Consider the following 19,090-nt stretch of genomic DNA (forward strand, 5'->3'; position numbering starts at 1 on the left):
GGGGCGTAGTCTGATATTTCAGCACATGCATACAGCACTCATTGATCAGATCAGGATAATTAGCATTTCTGTCTCTTTGTCACGTTCTTCTTTGGAGTTTTGAGCTCCTCTCCTCTGGATCTTTATAAGATGTATACTAGGTCATTGTGAACTGAAGTCACCCCACTGTGCTGTGGAACACTAACTCATTCCTGTATCTCATTCTGTTTTGGTACCCATTATTCCACCTCCTTTATTCTCTCTCCCCATCCCTCCTGACCCCTGATAATCATTATTCTACATTCAGATCCAGTTTTTCTAGCTCCCACACAGGAAAGAGAAGATGCAATGTTTGTTTTCTTTGTCTGGCTTTGCTCACTTAAAGCAATGCCCTTCAGGTCCATATATTTTGCTGCAAATGACAGGATTTCATTCTTCTTTATGGCTGAGTAGTATTCCATGTGTGCATGTGTGCACACCATTTTCTGTTTCCATTCATCCATGAATACACACGTGGGTTGACTCTGTATCTTAGCTACAGTAAATAGTGCTGTAGTGAACAGGGCTTCAGCATGTCCTATCCACTGGATGTGCTGATTCAATTCCTTTGGATTTACATCCAGGAGTAGGACAGCTGGGGCATGTGGTAGGTCTATTTTTAGTTTTTTTAGGAACCTGCATACTCTTCTCCATAGTACCTGAACTAATTTAATTCCTACCAACAGTGTGTCAGAATCCCTTTTCTCCACATCCTCACCAGCAATTGCTATTTTTAAAAATCTTCTTGATACTAGGCATACTAACTGGGTAAGCTGGCATGTCACTGTGGTTTGATTTGCATTTCTTTTGCAAATTAAAAGAAATCAAATAATTTCTTTTTCTTAATATCCATTCAAATTTTAGAATATTTTTTTTCTATTTCTGTGAAGATGTCCTTGGAATTTTGCTGGAGATTGCATTGTATCTGCAGATCATTTGGAGTTTTAATGACGTTCTTCTGGGGGATGCCTCTTCATTTATTTGTGTCTTCTTCCATTTCTTTTTATTGGTTTTGGTTTTCAGTGTACAGGTGTTTGCCTCCATGGTTAAATTTATTCTTCAGTATTTTATTTTTGGGGGTGCTATTGTAAATGGGTCTGTTTTCTTGTTCAGATACTTAATTGTTAGTATGTAGAAATAAAACTCATTTTGTGTTGTGAGACTTTAATTTATTAGTTGTGATAATTTTTTGATAGAGTCTTTCGAGTCTTCTACATGCAAGATTGTCTCTTCCGCAGAGACGACTTTACTTCTTTTTGTCTGGTGTAGATGCTTTTCTTTCCTTCTGTTTTCCAATTGCTCTGGGTTCTCGCTGCTGTGTGGAACAGAACTGGTGCTTGGTGCACCTGGTCTTGTCCGAGTCTTGGAAGAAAAGCTTTCGGCTTTCCTGGTTAGATGACGTGAGCGGTGGGCTTGGCCTGTGTGATCTTTATTGTGTTGAGGTTCATTCCTCCCGAACCTAGTTTGTTAAGAGGTTTTATCATGAAAGCATGATGAACTTTGTCAAATGATTTTTGTGCATCTGTTGAGATATCCTACGATCTTTATTATTTGTTGTCTTAACGTGGCGTGAAGGCCTTTCTTAACCGAAGCGAATGGGAATGGACGAGATGCCCGGCATGGGGATGGGGAGTGGTCAGGGATCACATCTGCAGCTCAGCCATGGTTGTCAGGGGTTGGAGAAGGTGGGGTGAGGGCTGGTCTGGTCTCCGGCCGGGTCCCTGGAAGGTGGGAGGGGAGGGAAGGATTTTCCAGGCATCGTTTCACGTCCTGGGGGAGGGAATCATTCACTGGGAGCCAAGGCAACTCCAGCCGTGTGCGCCTGGCTGTAGCTGTCATGCTGTGTCTGCCCCTTGCGAGGGTGGGGAGGTGGGGACAGCCTAGAGGGGAGCCACATGCTGAGCATGTGGCGGGGTGGAGAAGAGCAGTGTCGTGTCTTTCCCTAAAACTTTACAGCAGATGCGCAGACTAAGAATCACACGCTCCAGGTAAGAACTGAGCCCACCGAGCGCTGCTTTGGAAAGGCTCCCTTCCTCCCAGCCTGTAGTGGGGTCGACCTGCCTCACCCGTGGGGACACCTGAAGAGGCAATGTGTGTCCTTCTCGGGGTTTCCTCTTTGAGAGATACTGGCTCGAGACCCTGCGTTTGTTTTCAGGAATATTCTGGAGCTGGCGGTACATTTCCCAGACTCAGAAGTTTTTCTCAGCTCAGAGACCCGCACAATGCAGAACTTGTGGAAAATGAACCGGTGCGACAAACTGCAACCTGAACAAAGCCAGGAGTAGAGGAAAGGGAGCGGCTGTGGCCAGTGGAGGTCACTTGGTTAACACAGCACAAAAGAATCATGAGTCTCAAGGCCCGAGGATGGCCTCGTGCCAGAGAGCAGCAGGCCAGGGGTTGGGGCAGAGCGTGGCAGTGTGGGAGGCTGAGCTGGGCCCGGCCGTGCTATGGTGGCAGCTGTGGTGGCCCTGTGAGGGTGGGTGTCCCTTGAAGGCAGCAACTCCTGTGACAGGGTCCACGTGGGACTCTGAGCAGGCAGAGCCCTCGCTGCAGGGACGCGGGGGCAGCTGCTGCAGGTCTGCCTCTGGTTTCTTCTGAGACACTTGATAGGTGTCGCAGGACGGCTGGCCATTACCTGAAGCTCCTCGGGTAGGTCCCTCGGGGCGTAAGTGCAGAGCCCGGTGCCAAGGACACTTGCCCCTCGTGTCCTCAGCGGGAGTGCTGAGTGCTGTCCCGTGAAGGACCAAGTTGGAGGCCAGCTCCTGTTGGTAGCCAGCGTGCTGCGCGCAGGGCCAGAGCCCCGGAAAAGCAGTGCCACCTGTGCTGGGACCCGAGCTGGACTGACTGGACGGGAGGTGACTGCACGGCCAGACCTCAGGCCAGCCTGTGCCGAGGCGAGAACTAGAGGCAGCCTCGGGACGTGGGACCCAAGTTAGCTGGGGACACTTTCCACAAGCAGATGTTTCTTCCTAAGGTCGTAAGTGGCCCAGGCAAAAGTGACCCAATCAGAATCCAAGCAAGAGAAGACGTGTAAACGTGGGCCGCGGTCTTTCCTCAGGTGCCGTTGACCATTCCACCTGCCTATTGCTGCCTTCCTGCTGGGGCGTCGCCCTGAGCCTCGCTCGTTTTACTGGAGGACAGTAAACCGTCCATCCGAGCCATCTGGTCTGTCTCCCTGGTGTGGACCATTTTGCTGAGCTAATACCCGCCCCCTACCCACCGTCTAACTGAAGGGTTCCCCCTTTCCACAGGAAAACACTGACAGGATTAAGAAGAGGCTGGGTGTGTGTGTTTATTTGTTTCTTTCTATACACCACACACCCCCAACCGAAGTCTTGATTGACATGAAGGTCACAAGAAAGATTCAGCCTGCCCAGGAGAAACTGATGAGAGGCAGGCATGTCGCGCGTGGGTGAGGCGTCAAAGGACAGAGGGCATCTATTAAACGAAGATACACCCGATGACTCTAAATAAAAGGTCAGCTTACTGAGTTTCCATTTCTCCAAATTAGCGAATAGTGTTTCACAGTCTGAAAGCAGCGCCCGCGGTTTTCCCTTCAGGAGCCCCGCAGAGTTTGGCAGAGTGATATCTGAGAGGAAGAGATGCTCAGGGTCTCTACCATTTTAAGAGGTCTTCTGTCTAAAGGGCTTGAAAAAGGGATGCCACAGTTCCCCGAAAGCAGACCCTTGGGAAGTTACCTCCTCCATGGACGGGACACTTGGCCATGCGATTTGCTTCCTCCAGTGGACCAGGACCAAATGCCACTCAGAAAGGCCGCGTCCACTGAAACCGATGCTCTTGCCGCCGGGAGCTGGGGTGGTCGTGAGCAGGCCTGGGTAGCCACGCTGAGCAGGAGAGGCACGCCGTAGACAACTGCTGTGCAGAGAGAGGAGATGGAGGAATGGCCAACAGACAGTCATTGGAGGAAATTCGTTAACTGTTTGAAATTTGAAAGAAAATCTATTGAGAAAGCCAACATCATATGTATGTTAAAATAAATTCCAGGTTAATGAAGATTTTAAAGTAAAATATTTGATCTTTTAAAGATATCAGAAGAAAACACGAAAGCTTTTTTATCTGAGAGCAAGAATTCGCTGAGCTTAAGGCAGTGGATGGAAGTAAAAAGAAAAGAATGATTGGACCAATTCAGAAATTAAGTTTCGGTAGTTTAAAAAAAATATGAAGAAAAATGAAAGATAAATTTTGAGTAGAATTTGCAAAATTATTAAGGGTCTCATAATGTGCTGTTGTTCTTTCAATTTGGAACCAGGTTAGGAATAGACACAGAAATTAGACTAGTGGTCAAAAGGTAATTTTATTGATGATAGAAGACAGAGTCTGGGGTTTAGAGGTAAGGCCGCTGTGGGCTTCTTAATACTGCACCCCACAAGCGAGGGACGTCACCAGATGGCTGCAGGTGGCCCGGGCAGGGCCTACCTTGGACAGCTGCAGAGGGCAGGAGGCAGAGCCAAGCCCGTGTAGGAGAGAGGACAGCCAGGAATGAGCTGAAGATGTTCTGCTCCTTCTACGACTCCTTATGGACTGGATGAGTTCACTCTTATTCCACAGAGACAAGTAAGAGAAAGCGTGGAAAGAAGCCAGCAGTGTTAGTCGGGGCAGGAATTCTTAATTTTTTATGCACAGACCATATTGGTAGCCTGGTGAAGCCTATGGGTCTCTCTCTCAGAATGATGTTTTAAAATTCATTTTAAAAATAGCTAGAATTACAAAGAAAATACATTCTGCTGAAATTCAATTACAAAAAATTTTTGTAATATACTAAAATAAATATCTTCTTAATTAACCCCTTAAATTAGCTAACCCATGATAATTAAGTAGCAGGTCTAATAACCAGTGTAATTTTGAAGTTGCAATGAGCATAAAACATATTTTAGCATATGCAATGTGATTAGAAAATATAATTTCCTTTGGCAGCAAAGTCACAGTTGCTGCTAATATCAATGTGGTTGGTTATATACAGTCGAGAGCTGGAGAAATCCTAATTTCAACTAAAGGCCAAGGAAAGTAAATACAGTATTTCCTGTTCAGGTTCAGAGACACAGCCCTCCACCCCTGCAGATCCAAGGGACTTCAGGTGAAAAATCCTTTCTCAAAGGGAACTTGAGATCAGGAAGTTCTCTCTAAATATGTAAATCTGTAAATATAGGAGCTTCATGCAAATGAACAGAAAGGCCTTAAAAGGTGGGTCAGCGGCCTGGTGAACAGACAGGCAACCAGGAAAATGGGAAGTGTCATTCAAGTAAAAGCAACCGAGGTAACAGAGAAAAGGATTTCTTTTTCTTTTTGCCTACTGGGCAGGATGCAACACGCACCCACACAAACACGTACAAATTTTCAAATAGCTATTCTCACTACTATTTAAATAAAAAATCGGCTATAGTTGTTTTAGAAAACACATCTTAAATTCTTTGCATTCTGAACCAATAACTCTTCTTTCTTTTTGTGCAGTCCCTGGGGTCAAGCCCTGGGCCTCACACATGCCAAGCACTCTACTACGGAGCTACATCCCTACTCCTTATTTTTATTCCATGTTTTCATTTTGAGAGAGAATCTTTCTAAATTGCCCCAGACTGGCTTTGAATCCTCCCTCCTCAGCCTCCCAAATAGCTGGGATTATAGGCATGCGCCACTGTTAGGTAGCATTAGTTATGAGCCGCGGTCCAGGGGTTTAAGGAAGTACCTAGTGCAGAATGAGTCAGTTAATCAGCGGCCCTCAGGGACACCACTCGCTCTGGCAAGACAGCTATGTCAGGACCCTCGCCTGATCTCAGCTCTATAAACGATCCTCTTACCAGAGGAAGAAGGGGAAGTTCAAGGGGTGAGAATGAAAGGGCACAGACGTTTGCTCAGCAGGGCCTCGTCGCTAAGACATCTGAAACAAGACCCTGCACAAGCAGCACAGGCAGAGGTCCCTAGACCTGGGGAAGCAGGATGATCAAGACTGGGGCATGGACCATGAGTTCTGCAGAACTAGTCCTGGTTAGGACCTGCCGGGCCCAGAAGACAGGTTGCCCTCAGGTAGTTAGCTGTCCATCCAGAGCCCAGAGATGGTACTCAGGCTGGACCTTCTAACACTCCCTTTCCTACATCAATGGAAGCTGCGACACGGAGGTGAGTTGGTGCCCCCCATTCTGAGGACCCGCTCTCTCCCTGAGGCTGCCTCCGCTTCTTCTCTCTTCCTAAACTTTGATGTACTTTTGCCAAGTCTCACGTCTCCTGAAATCCTTTTCTGCAAGAGCACAGAAGCCAAGAATGAAATGCCATCTGCCGTAAGATCTGACCTTAGGAATTGTCTTGTCTCCATTATCACCACCAGGTCCACTGAATTAGTAGCTTCTGAAATCAACTTGACTTATCATCTCTAATGACTAGACTCTGAGATTTTCTTCATCTTAGATTACCCAAGTCTTGACCCACCCAGTCTGCACACCAACAGCCCCCTCTCGTACTATCTCCGGTCCCGAAAGCAGAAAACCAAAACCTTACCACCCGCGTCCTATGTGCTTACCCCACAGGGACCAGGGTGTGCGCAAAGCTCTGAATCTGTGGAGGACTGGCACCTTGCACAGGACAGTGTGCATTTGGCCATGAACATTTTGACATAAAATTTAGGACTGGGTTCATTCAACTTTTGACCAGAAGGTTTTCTGTGTTCAGATTTTAAAAATTTTTTTCAAATTTTATTTGTTCTAATTCTTGTACATGACAGTAGAATGCATTTATACATTTTGATAGTGTAATCTCATTTTTCTGATTATACATATTGCAGGATCATATAGGTCATGCAGTCATACATGTACATGAGGTAATGATGTCTGTTTCACTCTGCTATCATTCCTTCCCGCATACCCCTTCCCTCCCCTCTACCTAATATAAAGTAACTCTATTCTTCCCTATCTGCCCTTCTTATTGTGAATTAACTTCCACATATCAGAGAAAACATTTGACCTTTGTTTTTTTGGAATTGGCTTATTTTACTTAGCATGATATTCTCTAGTTCCATCCATTTACCAGCAAATGCCAGAATTTCATTCTTCTTTAAAACTGAGTAATATTCCATCGTGTATGTATGTATATGTGTGTGTGTGTATATATATATATATATATATATATATATATATATATATATATATATATCACATTTTCTTTATCCATTCATCTGTTGAAGGGTATCTAGGTTGATTCCATAGTTTAGCTATGGTGAGTTGAGCTGCTGTAAACATTGATGTGGCTGTGTCACTGTAGTATGCTGATTTTAAGTCCTTTGGGTATAAACTGAGGAGTGGGATAGCTGAGTCAAATGTTGGTTCCAATCCAAGTTTTCTGAGGAATCTCTATATTGCTTTCCATAATGGTTGCACCATTTTGCATTCCCATCAGCAATGTATGAGTGTGCCTTTTCCCCACATCCTTGCCAGCATTTATTGTTGTTTGTATTCTTGATAACTGCCATTCTGATTGGAGTGAGATGAAATTCTAGAGTTGTTTTGATTTGCATTTCTGTAATTGCTAGAGATGTTGAACATTTTTTCATATATTTGTTGATAAATTGTATATCTTCTTCCGTGAAGTGTCTGTTCAGTTCCTTAGTCCATTTATTGATTGGGTTATTTGTTTTTTTGGTGTTAAGTTTTTTGAGTTCTTTATATATCCTGGAGATGAACGCTCTATCTTATGTACATGTGGTAAAGATTTTCTCCCAATCTGTAGACTCTCTCTTCACATTATTGTTTCTTTTGCTGAAAAGAAGCTTTTGAGTTTGGGTCCATCCCATTTATTGATTCTTGGTTTTACTTCTTGTGCTTTAGGGGTCTTGCTAAGGAAGTTAGAATCTAAGTCAACATGGTGAAGATTTGGGCCTACTTTTTCTTCTAGTAGTCTCAGAGTCTCTGATCTAGTGCCTAAGTCTTTGACCCACAGTGAGTTGAGTTTCATTCAGGGTGAGAAATAAGGGTTTAATTTCATTTTGTTACATGTGACTTTCCATTTTTCCCAGCACTATTTGTTGAATAAGTTATCTTTCTCCAGTGAATGCTTTTGGCACCTTTGTCTAGTATGAGATGCCTGTATTTATGTGGTTTGTCTCTGGATCTTCTGTGTGTTTAGATTTTTGCTATTGATTTTTTCTCTGGTCTTCCTACCAGTTCACAAATCTTTTACTTTGAACTTGGCCTCATGGGTTCATTCATTTTATATGTATTTCTTGAACATCTATTATGTGCCAGGTGTGCTGCCAGATATGAGAGATTCAATGACAAAGCAGATGAACTCACTCCTGTCCTCCCGGACTTACAATCTATTGCAAGGCTCGTTAAACTGTAGACCGTGGGCCAAATCCGCTCCATCACCTGTTGCTGTAAAACCTGAAAGCTCCGAATGCTTTTTTAAAAACTGAAAGGAGAAGAAAATTTCATGACGTGCACAGTATATGAAACTCGAGTTTCAGAGTCCGTTGGTAAAGAGTGGTCGGGGCGCAGCCGGGCAACGTCATCTGTGTGTTGTCTCTGGCTGCTTCTGTGCGCCAGCAGCAGAGTCGAGCGCTGGCCACGGAAACTGTGTGGAATGAACCTGAAGTATTTACTCTCAGCTCTTCATGGAAAGCGTGTTCTCGATCGTGGGATATCAGAGAAGAAACAAGCAAATAGTAAATAGAACAATCACGGCAAATGGAACGAGGGGAAAATGAGCCTGAGACACAGAGAGCCGTCCCGTGCAGTGGCCCCCAGGGCCTGGGTGGCAGAGGCGGCGGGTGGGGTGGGGTGGGGAGGCCAAGGTGCTGGTGTGGGGAGTGCCCTTCACGAGGCTCCTTCCGCTTCCTCTGCCAGCGTTCTCAATTCTGAAAAGAAGTCACGCCTAAGCCCTTAAGATGTTAACTGCCTGATAATCTTTTTTTAGATTTGTAGAACCCCAAATGCCTGGTGGCCTTCAGATTATATCAGAAGGATCAGATTATACCAGAACGTTCCTTAACCCAGGCAATGCTCTGAATTGCTGTGGTGTTGATTGTGCAGGCACTGAGCCTCTGGAACTGGCCCAGGTCAAGGTCGATTGCAGCATTCAGGTCCTGAGTGGGGAAGACCCTGCTCAGGGGGTCGCCCTCCCTGTGAAGCCCTATGTGCCCCTAAGTTCCTGAGATGAGGCTCTGAGTCAGCAGCCCCTCCCAGTTCTCTAAAGATGCTGGTTCTGGGATAAAACTAATTTCCTTCCCACCAACACTTGTCTCTCAAGTATTAACTTCTGAGCAGCCAGAGAGAGGTTGAGAGGCTTCCAAGGGTCACTGGTTCCTCTGAACCTGAGCCTGTAGCTGCCTGGTGAACAAGAGCTAAGTTCAGAGGAAACTGGGAAAGATAGAAGCAAGTGTCCAGGGGCCAGCGGGACCCAGCACTCACCCAGCGTCTGCTCCCGCAGGCCTCTGGCTCTTCCTGCATTTCGGGTGTCCCTGAAGTTCTATTTTTAGAGAAAAACACACATGGGCCAAATTTTGCTGAGCCTTTTTCTAGGAAGAAGTGTCCTGTTGGTCTGTTTTTCGGGTCTCAGATACAACTCAGAACGTGTGAAGCTGACAGAGGCCAAAGCATCCATGTCCCCGTGAAGTCTTCTGTCACCCGGGGCCCACCAGAAAGACAGGATCAAACGCAGAGTGGAAGTAGGCTATTCTGTAATTTAAGAGAGGTTGGGTGATTTGGTATCGAGGGTCTGTGTGGCAGCAGGTTGAGGCCTTGCTTGGTTAATTCAGCCTTCCCTACTTCTGTCACCTCAAGGAGGACTGACGCCTCTTGGAGACTAGAAGGGGCCTCCAACGAGTGGCCAGGGATCCAGGTAAGGGCTATCAGTCATGAGATATTTGGTGCAATGCGGATGAACAGCCAGGATGTGAAGATGGTGTAAAATAGAGTCACAGAATCTTGTAAAGACTCTTCCCACCTTCCCCGCTGTTGGGAGAGACCCCAACATGGATTCCTGGTGGAGCTGGAGCAGGCCAGAGGCTCACCTTCCATGGACCCTCAGAAGTGGGGGCAGTGCAGGCGAGACAGCCACCTGGGCTTCCCGTCCTGCTTTCCTCCAGCCCTCGGCCTCAGAGAATTTTCTCCTTCCTCGCTCAGAGTGAAAGAACGAGCGAGATACTTGTCTGCGACGCATTCTGAGTTTCCTGAAGAGAAGCACCATTGGAGTGAACCAGCAATGTGCCAGACGGCTCTCGGGGCTTGCAGCAGAGCAAGCCGTAGCTGGGAAGAAACTTGTAAAATGTACTTCACACTTCAGAGACTCGTACAAGTGACTAAGTAGCACTTTTTTCTTTTTGAGGTCAGGAGAACCTGAAGAGGCTACAGTCCTCGCTGAACAATGGTAACAACCACCAGTCCTGGGAAGCCGTGAGCAGTTTGCAAACACTCCCGGCACCTGGCTCCTCTCTTGTAAGCCAGGCTTTCGCGAGACGTGGAAGCATTGGGAAATGGGGGCTGTTTTTATATCATTTGAAGGGAAGAGAACCCCAGATGCAGGAAGGGAAAACTCTAGTCCAGGTCCCTCAGCTGTTAGGCGACAGAGTAAGGGCCTGAGTCCAGATCTCGTGAGGCCAATTCGAGCCACTGCCGGGCCTCAGGCCTCCTTCTGAGAGGGGAACATGGCCCTCCCCTCTGTCCCCTGCCTTGTGAGTGACCTGCCACAAGTCATCCTCTGGTGCAGTATGTAGCTGCTTCTAAGGAGACTAAGCCTCGTTCCCTGGATGCAAACTATTCCTCACCCTCAAGTTTTCGGAGTGAAGGAAGTTTAAATTCCAAGTTATTAAGCAAGTTTAAGGTTTTGATCACCAAGGAAAACTCCAGAAAGTTTCTTTCAGACAAATGCTCTGTGTCTGGCAGTGACTTCTGCTTCTCTCCAGTGTGGTACTTAGTACTTTACCTGAATCCCTTTAGCCACTCATTTATGTTTTGGGCACCTAAAATGTCTGGGCCATGCTTCTATCATTGCAGGTACAGCTGTGGATGGAATAAGTAACCCTGGCCTCCCTCTGTGGGACGAGGACAGTATGCAAACTGCTGAAGAAGTGATATGACCGGTGGTAACAGGAGCTGAGGGAGCCCAGGGTACTCAGGAGGGTGGGCGGGGCTGGCAGTGAACGACTCTGACTCAAGCGATTCACCCAAAGTCGCGAGGGAGCAAACCACACGGTTACCTGGGGCAAATCTTTCCAAGGCGAGAGAAAACATGCACATGTCCTTGGTAGAAAGCGCTGGTGTGTTCGAGGACAGCTCCTGGACCGGCATGAGGCGTGACCTGCGCAGGAGGAGCAGATGAGCAGAGAGAGATGGAGAGGCTGGGAGGCCTCCGTGGAACAGACGTCCAGTGAGTTTTCACAGTACTGGCCTAATCCTCCTACTTTACAGGTAAGGAGACGTGCAACAAGAAATTTAACAATTACTGAAGTCGGCGGAGCAGTCAGCAATTCAAATCCAGAATTTCTGATTCCAAAGCTTGCCACCTGTTCTCCTTCCCTTTAATCCCAGGGAGCCTTCCTCTTCCATGCTCCTGAGCAGAGATTCTAGACAAATAGCTGTGCCCATAGCAATCATGTAACTTGACAGACATTTTTCAAGAGTAAACAATAAGGAAAAAATTCATACAGGAGGTGGAATGAGAAGCAAATCACTCTGAGAGTTGGCATCTGCTGAGTTGTGCTTTGTAATCAAGACAATCAAGACCTTTGTGACACGAGAAAGAAAGGAGAGAAGAAGCTGTGGTAAGTCCTGGAAATGCCCAGCACAGGGCCATATTGAACAGCCAGAGATCAAAGAGGCCAGCGAAGTTCAGCCAATGTGACTGCCAGGTTAGTCCCTGAGGCCAACAGAGAGGCTTTGCACCTGCACAGCCGAAGTGTGGGCCCCTGCTTGGCTCAAGTCTCTTTGAATGTGGTCCACAAGCTGGAAGTCTTTGAATCACTTTCCTGTGTGGCTTTGAGATTCTGGGAAAGAGCGTTGTTTGATCCCATCATGCCATGGAGACCACTGTCTGTGATCATGTTTCCTGTAGAGTCCCAGGCCCTCTGCACATACGGTCAGCTGAGCCCACCCAACGCCCACTCATACATAATTTGGCTTCTGTACTTGTTGGGACCATCCAGACCAGATGCATCTCCAGATAGCTGCTCCCCCAACATGGCCCCTATGACTCCAAGCCAGGTCCCCTGCGCTGTGTGGAAGGCCTGTCCTGACCCCGGCAGGCACTGGGGCTCAGAAGACCAGGCTCACTCTCTCCAGGGGCAGCTTGACACGTCTTCCTGCAGCCCCTGCTCTCAGGGACGGTGGTGCTCTAAGGAATCACAGGGACACGTAGGAGCTGCATCCTTCAGAGCGAGTGTACTGGAGGCCCTTGTGCGCTCATTCCACTGCTCACCCAGTTCCTGCAGCATCTTTATATGTGGAAACCAAGTAGCATCCTGAGACCAGGTCCCAGGAGAGGTCTAACCAGCACAGGAGTGGAGGGCGACCTAATGCTGATGAGAAAAGTTGAGTGAGAGTTGGGGTCCAGGAGAAGGAACCATGATATCCCACCAGCGGGACAGGCGCACTGATGCAGAACCTGTCCTGGAAGACCCTGCCCAACAGCTCACCTCACCCCCGAGGCCAGCGCGGCTCGCAGCTCCCTCTCTGGGTCCTGCAATAAAACCCTGGGGGAAGCAGCACCTCAGCCTGAATGACTCCGGGGGCAGCTTCCCATCCATCCCTCTGGGATTAGGTTGTCATGGGGTAGGACTTTAGCTTTCTGTCCCCACAGGCCTGGAGGCTTCGAGGAATGCACATCTGATCTTTCACAGGTCGTAGATGGAGAGGAGACACAGGGTTTCCCAAGTCCACATCAGGAGCTCAGCAGAGCTGGGTCCTCACTGGGGCTCTGGAGGTTATTGCCCAATGTGGCCCTCAGTAGTGATGGGCTGAGGCCTCCTCTCATTGATGGTGACTGGCAGATGTCATTCTCTGCACCCAGGACCACTGCATTACCTGGGTTGTGGCCCCTTCCCCATCTTCAAGGTCAGCCATGTGGTTGAGTCCTTCCCACGCTTCCCCCTCCCCACCTTCCCCTCTGCTTGTTGCTGCTGCTTCTGCCACATCTCTCTGACTCCAGTCAAAGAGTCTTTGCTTTTAGGGCTCATGTGATCAGATTGGAGTCCCCAAATAATCCAGGATCATTTCGTTGTATTGTATCGACAAAGTTCCTTTGCCACATAGTTTAACATATTAAGAGGGTCCAGGATTAGGCGTGGACATCTCTGGGAAGGGGAGTGTTATTTGGCTCCCCACAGAGGTTGCAGGGAGGAGATGAGACTTTAGAAACCCACTATTTCTTTTATTCCTTACAATTACAGTGAAGCTCCAGAGGCTCAGCATGTTAAGAAACCTAACCCGGCCTGTCAGTGCTGGGACCCGGCTGCAGTGAGAACTCACAGGCGAACAGAACGTCAGACCCAGAAGCGGCCTTAGAACTTATCTGAAAGAGTTCTCACCTCTCCCGCTGGGCCCGCAGATCTTGAGTCCATGGGTCCACCAGTGAGAGGAGAACTGGAAGAAACTGGAGACAAGGACGGTGTGTGCAAAGGCAGGCTTTTACTTTATTTTTTTGTTCTTATTAGTTACACAGGAGAGTAGAATGCATTCTGACATAGTATACATTCTTCTGCTTGCACATGATGTAGAGTTACACAGGTAATCATGTATGCACATAGGATAGTAAAGCCTGATTCATTCTATCTTTCCTATTCTCCCTCCCTTTCTTCATTTCCCTGTCTAATCCAAAGTACCTCTGTTCTTCCCTAGTCCCACCCCCTTATTGTGAACCAGCATCCGCATATCAGAGAAAACATTCGGCCTTTGGTATTTTGGTATTGGCTAGTTTCACTTAGCATGATATTCTCTAGTTCCATCCATTTACTGGCAAATGCCAGAATTTCATCCCTTTTTATGGCTGAGTAATTCCATTGTGTAAATATACCACCACATTTTCTTCATCCATTCATCTGTCGAAGGGCACTTAGGTTGGTTCCAAAGTTTAGCTCTTGTGAGTTGAACTGCTATAAACATTGATGTGGCTGTGTGTGCTGATTTTATGTCCGTTGGGTATAAATGTAAGAGTGGGATGACTGGATCAAATGGTGCTTCCATTCCAAGTTTTCTGAGGAATCTCCACGCTGCTTTCCAGAGTGGTTGCACCAGCAATGTATGAGTGTACCTCTAGCCCCACATCCTCGCCAACATTTATTGTTTCTTATGTTCTTGATAATTGCCATTCTGACTGGAGGGAGGGAGTTTTGATTTGCGTTTCTCTGATTGCTCGAGATGTGAGAGGGGTCCATGGTCTCCATAGTAACCTCACCAGGCGACTACACGAAGTGTTAAGAAGCACAAAATTCGATGTTTCATTGATTGGGTTTCTTTAAACATCATCACCAAGAGCAGTCGTGCCATTGCTGTGACAGACATGCTTAGATCGTGACCTGGAGACTCTCCTCTGCAGACCTGCTTCACAGACATGCTTCCACTGGGACTTGGGGGGGTCTTCTCTGCAGACCCACTTCACGTCCGTTAGCGGCTCTCCTGAGACCCAGCTCCATTCCGTTCATCTCCAGCAAGGTCATTCAGCTGGTGTAAAGCTGACTGGATGTGAGCAAGATCCCAGGTTTCTCCGCCGTTACGTCCTCAGGGTTTCCTAGGCCTGGGGTGCTGAGACCATCGGATAGACCCAGGAGATAGGAAAAGGGAAGGTGTGTGGGTGGGAAATTGAAGTGCGAGTTTCTCTGTCAGAGGCCGGTCTTTGCAGCCTCACCCACCAAGCCCGGGCAGCTTGCGTTTCTTTGCTTTTCTGCACCAGCCTCCTGCACTTCCTTATCCGCCTGCCGCCTTCTGCTCAGATGTGAAGTCATGGCTACTCTGGGCCCAGCCCTTGTGAAACCAAATAGCCATGCTTTCCACCTCTCTAAAGTTTGTGAGCTCACGTTGCACTATTATTATTACTGTTGAGAATAAAGAGATCGAACTGAACTGTCGACTTCAGCCATAGAATTTGTTCAACATCGTGTTTTAACCAAGTCAACTAAAGAGCAAAACCCATTAATCATTAAAGTAATTTACTGACCAATGAAACATAAACAGGACTATTTCAGCCATTGTGTGGTTATGGAAGAAGAGTATTAAATGTCGTGATCTTTGTAACAAAATTTCAAGATACTCTTGTATCCTATGAATAAAAATAAAAAACAAATCAGATTTTTTTCTTTTAATGGAGGTATACTAACAGAGAGTAAATGTTGGGAGAAAGTACTCTCTGGGATACATATGAAAACAAGAAAAATGGAAGCATATTAAACTATCCCTTCAAATAAAATTGTCAAACACCAGCTTTGAGGCGTGGCACTAAACAGAGAGAACTGTGTGCCCTGGGGCATGTAACTCAAAAACTCTGAGCTCTGATTTTCTCATCTGTAAAATCATAACAATAATGTCTTCCTTGCTCCATTTTTGTACAATAAATGAAAAAATTAAGTTATGTGATTTAAATAAGAATATGTGTACCATAGTAAAACACTTTGAAAAAAGTAGTAGATTTTAAACATAATTTTATTTTTATTAGGTTGTATTCTTTTCTTGTTTAGAGCATCAGAGAAAAGGTAACTATGAAGAACTCAAGATGTACCCTGGTCCTCAGAAAAAGAGAAAGAAACGAAGGCACTCAGGCCACCTGCTGGGAACTGTGGACACAGGAGGAAGCGACCACTTTTCTCTGACATCTTCTGGTGGCCTCCTGGTGTATTCTTTGCCTTGTGGGACTTTGGCTGACAGTTCCATTCACACTTGAGTCTACGGCAATGGGGGCCCGGGTATCAACCTAGAAAACAAGCAATCAGCTTAAGGAAGGTGCATAGGAGTGAGGCTGTGCCCTTGTGTGACCTTCGAGGGTGATGTGGAAGCCTGGAGGCTGGTGGAACCCGGAGGCCACATCTGCACTGCAGCCTGAAGGCCATCTTGTGTCCTCACCGCCTCACACACATCCATGGGAAGCAGTGACCGTTGTCCTGCACGCTTGCCTGAGGAGGAGCCTTTGAGGAGGCTCAGCTGGTTTCTAACTATGCCCCACATCTGAACACCACTCTTAGCAAGAGCAGGTCTCTATCCATATTCGCTGAGTGTGTGAACATGACTCGGCTTTTATGCAACTCGGTTCCAATTTGCAGTTTGCATTTGCTGCACAGTGTAACAATACACAGACAGCTAAGGCCAGCTCGTGGCGTCAGGGAGGGTGGCATGACCTGTCAGACCTGTCCCCTGGGTGGGCAGTGTCCACAGCTCCCATCGTGGTCTTCCACCAACGTGGATGCTAGCCTTGGAATATCCAGTCCTCGACTAAGTCCTTGGCATGCCGTTTTCCCAAGTGAAGAGGACTTGGATGGGAGGAAAGAAGGACAGAGGGGATGAGAGGGACAGAGGTCACCACTGGATGAACATCACTGTTGCTGTACAAAAGATGGTGTCACAGGTCGGGAGGAAGGTCCAGGCCCTGCTCTCCTTGGCACGACTTCTCCCTTCCTCCCTAGGTCAGGCAGAGCTGGGTTCTGCAGATGCCATTTTGCCCTCTGGGGTAGGTTAACCTGTGCTTTGATTTCCTTGCAGGTAAAGTGAGAATGATTGAGTGTGAAGGGGAGGGTGGAAGGCAAGCATGGGCGGATCGTCAAGTGGAGTCTCGGACTGATCCTGCATTGCAGGGACCGGGTGGGGAGGATGGAAGTTACGAGGCTCTGTAGTCCCACCTCAGTCCTCTGAAAAGAGCCCTCAGTGCCCAGGTTGGACCCCAGCACACAGGAGCTGGGGGAACCCAGAGAACCAGTGGGAAGGGACCTGAGCGGAATCCATGGTGCAGACTGGGTGTGCCTTGAAGGGTCAGGTGACAACTGCGTTCAAGTCCCCAGGGATGGACTCTGGTGTCACACAAGCACTTCTGGATGTTTGCTGCTACAATTAATTTTTTTAAAGATGTCCTTCCCTGTATTAGAGTCACTGTTCCCACGGCTTCATTCCAAGCAGGGGTTATAAACCCAAATGTCAATTCCAGAAACTGCCAGGAGAAAGGTGAGGACGAGGTGGGGTGGGCCAGCCCGGAGCACACCTGTGCCTCGGAAGACCTGGCGTCCAGGTGGGTGTTTACCAAACAGCGGGCTCCAATGGCATTGAGCAGGGCCAAAGCAAACACGGCGGCTGGTGACCGTCTGTGGTGTCACATGACTTCCTCTGCACCCTTCTCGGAACCTCCCCCTTGAGGAGTCTGGTTCCCACAGGAAAGGGCCGGTCTGGCTGCCTGGGAAGCCGGAAGGGGCACAGCGGCTTTTAACCGCTGCTCTGTGCTGGGCACCTGGCTGCGGCAGCTTCTGGTGAAGTCCTTTCTGCGGCAAGGTGTCTGGAGCCAGATCCTGTGGGGGTCTGGTCAGCACTGCTCAGGGTGTCCTCTAACGGCACGAGAGCCTGTGCCGTGGGCAGCGAGGGGGCGCTGGCCGTGTCCACCTAAAGCGGGTCTGTTGAAGATGACCAAGTTCTACGCAGGGTGCTGCCCACATTAGTGAGGGACTCTGTGTGTGTGTGAGGGAGGGGGTGGGGAGAACACACCCTTGCCATTCCTTTGTCCTCCACTGACCTGGGCCTGTGGAACCGACTGTTCACCCGCCTCTAGGCTTAGTCATTGAAGGTGGGGGTTTGTGTGCAAGAGGAAATAAGACGCGGTCCCGGGGAACAGGGTGGACATTCAAAGAGCTACGAGGCCCGTGGTGGTGGATAATGAAACCTTGGCCTGTGAAGATGCCCAGAGGAGCTGGAGGAGGGAAGGCGGAAGGTCTCGAGGCCAGGGTAGGTCCTGGGTTGTACACTGGCATGACTCTTGTGTGGCTTGTCCATTGCCTTCCCTTGATTGCTTGGCTTTATCTGACATTAATGCCTTTTTATGACTAGAATTTAATGTGTTCATCATAGAAAATCCGAGGGAATCAAGATTCCATTCTCTTACACCCAGAGGAAGTTACAGTCAACACTTGGGACTTTTTCTTTCCAGATACACAAATGTTCACTTTCCTAGGACATTTCTATGTTTGAAACTTGTGTGGAGCTTTTCCATCTGACGCTGTGTCTTCCCTCCATACCATCAAGGACTGGCTTGCAACATGTTTTTAATGGCTGTGTCATTTCATCACACAGATGTACTGTGATTTACTTACTCAAACTCTCGTTTTCTCCCTGAGATCTGCCTCCTTGCCCTTAACCCAACTAAAGCCAGACTCTTAAAGCTACCCAGGGCCCCAGAAACCCGCTCATGTTCTCTGTTGTCCCAAGCATTTCCAGAAACCGTGGGAAGACCAAAGCGGCATTCTAGCTCAGCTCCTGAGGTGCCAGCCCAGCTCCAGGAGACCACAGCCATCGGACACTTGCCGCAGGTGCGTTGGCAGGAAGGTGAGCTTGGAGCAGAAAGAGTTCCAATGGCCAGACCGCAGCAGCAAACCCTTCTCCTCCAGGCCTCTTCCAGCAAGTGAAAGAAGCCATGGAACTCGCAGGCTTGCTTGGAAAGTCGAGGCAAGTGGTGCATTTGAGAACTGGATTTGGCTCCATGTGCGCAGGGGAAGGTGGGCGGCTTCGGCTGCCTAGGAAACGGGCTTTGAATACATTTTTCCTGGAATTCTTTATGCTTCTCCTGTGACAGGGTTCCTAGTGTTCCTGATAAATGCTTCTTATTATTTAGCAGCCACAGCCCCTGGTTTGGGTAGCATTCTGTTGAACTCTTTTGTTGGTGAGCTCTTGCAAGCCCGTGTTTCTGCAGAGCTGGGTGGGAAGTCCTCCTTCCCTGGCCTTTCCTCCTCCCCACCAGGCCTCACTCCCACCTACAAGCCTCTGCAGGTTTTTATTGTATTTCTGGTTTTAGAGCCGAAGCTCTACAGTTAGGTGAAGCTCTGTGCAGAGCGTCCACTGGGGTGACTTGTGTGCTCAGGAGACTGGACGGTGCCCACAGGGTGTGGTTCTGGGCAGAA

The 19,090-nt window shown here is 48.0% G+C and overlaps 1 long non-coding RNA gene across 1 annotated transcript in view; it reads left to right on the top strand.

The window, feature by feature from the left end:
- The window catches only part of LOC124961573 (uncharacterized), a 90,323-nt gene extending 71,686 nt beyond the window's left edge, over positions 1-18,637 (top strand). Inside the window, exon 3 of the long non-coding RNA XR_007104290.1 lies at positions 15,683-18,637. This is a non-coding gene — a long non-coding RNA (uncharacterized LOC124961573). The remainder of the gene's footprint in view (positions 1-15,682) is intronic.
- The last annotated feature ends 453 nt before the right edge of the window (positions 18,638-19,090 follow it).

This window comes from Sciurus carolinensis, chromosome 12, assembly GCF_902686445.1.
Source record: "Sciurus carolinensis chromosome 12, mSciCar1.2, whole genome shotgun sequence".
NCBI classification, from domain to species: domain Eukaryota; kingdom Metazoa; phylum Chordata; class Mammalia; order Rodentia; family Sciuridae; genus Sciurus; species Sciurus carolinensis.